Source organism: Octodon degus, unplaced genomic scaffold (assembly GCF_000260255.1).
Source record: "Octodon degus isolate 3935 unplaced genomic scaffold, OctDeg1.0 scaffold00066, whole genome shotgun sequence".
Lineage (NCBI taxonomy): Eukaryota > Metazoa > Chordata > Mammalia > Rodentia > Octodontidae > Octodon > Octodon degus.
In genome coordinates, this window is record NW_004524642.1 from 3,719,317 (window position 1) to 3,721,151 (window position 1,835).

Consider the following 1,835-nt stretch of genomic DNA (forward strand, 5'->3'; position numbering starts at 1 on the left):
CAAAAGATCTTTTCTATTTGAAGGAAAAACTTTAGCTAGTTTAATTACCGTATTATTCCAGGGATTTCTGAGTATGTCAGAGTATTATTCAAATTCAAGTTCTCCTCCCCTAATACTCTTTCAATCTAGGTTTGGGAAGGACATCACTTCTACTCTTTGCTTTGTCTCAATACCACTTTATAATATGAAGAATAACTCATTTTATATGCTACAAAATCAACGCACAACTTCTATCTCAGAAACATTGGTCTTTTCCTTTTGTTGCCAAAGTCCTCAAAAAAGTCCTCTGTTTCCTAATCAGCCAACATCTAGCAGTTTCAAGTCACATGATATTAACGCGACAGAAGTAGAAGTAATTTCACAATCCAGGATCATTCTTCTCTCTGCTCGTGTACATCCACAGTTTACTATAACCGTGAGCCACTTGCTAGCGTTTCTGCCATGATGGAATGCCTATGTGACTGTGGTCCCTCAAGAATTTAACATGGTTGAAAAATGGCTATTGTCTTCTTCCCTTTGCCAAAAGAGGCAAGAGAAATAGAACCTGCGGAAGAAGAAAAAACAACTCCCCCCCCCAGACAATGCACAGTGAAGATTTAGAATAAACTTTCACTGACTTCAAAAATCTTAAAGTTTGAAAGCCTAGGCTCCCCCTCTGCAAGGCTTTCATAAACAGAAAAGTGTGTGCACAGTGCATTGGCCGCTTGTAAGGTGGTCTAAGATCAAGCAGAAAAGAAAGGATCTAAGCAAGTCACGGCAGATCTATTTCTGAAGGGGAGTGTCCTGAACAACTGCTTGAGGCAAGTCCTTTTGGAGGCATTTCAGAAGTCATTATTTCATTGTTTTCTTTTCTTTTTTTCATTTTTTTCCATAATTTTATTGAGAAACAAATAGCAATGAGACAGTTTCAAACCAAATTGGTAGGACAGTTTCAATAATTAGCACATTGCAACATTCTTCCTCGTGGTTAATTGCTGTACAAGATGCGGACTTGATATCCTATTTACAAACACTATTAGAACAAGTCGCTGTATTCATTAAGAGAATGTAACTATATATCTATCCTAACCACTGTGAATACACAGATACAAAATGGACATTCATCTGTATCCCTTTTTTTGGTTAAGTTCCATCATTTAAATATTCATTGTTTTCTTGAGAGGTGACAGCTCTATGCATGTTGCTGTCCTTAAAAAAAATTACTTTGGGACAACATATGGAGGTGGGTGACAGCAGCAGTTGTTGATCCTGAGTTGGGGTTGGCCCAGGCTAATGTATGTCTCTCTAATTTTTTTTTTTTTAGCAAAATAGCTTAATAATAAAAATAAATACATAAAAAGGTTTACAATGCAAAGACACGAAGATTTCTAGAAGTTTCTTCTACACAACGAAGACCTGCCCCAGTGAGCAGGATACTCTGGATTCTGGGCACTGTGGTTTTTCTTCATGAACTCCAGTGTAGAGTTAACAAATATGATTATCTTTTATTTCATTTTTTAAATACAGCTGTGTAGTACAATTTTAAGCTAAGGTTTTTTTGTTTGTTTGTTTGTTTTTTTCTGGAGGTGGGAATTGAACGCAGATCCTTGCGCTTGCCAGGGAAGTGCTTATTCTACTGAGCCATCTTCCCGGCCTCCTCTAAGGGTTGTTTAAAACAAATTAAAAGTTTAAAAAGTGTTCATAAAATAAAAAGTTACAGCACACAAAAGTGAAGTATAGTTGTAGGAAATCCCCCATTTTGCATAAACTCAGCGTAGCCCAGGCATAGAGCGTGTCAGGCTTGACGCCTCTCGCTCACTGACTCACCCAGAGCGAAGCCCGGCCGCAGCCAGCGA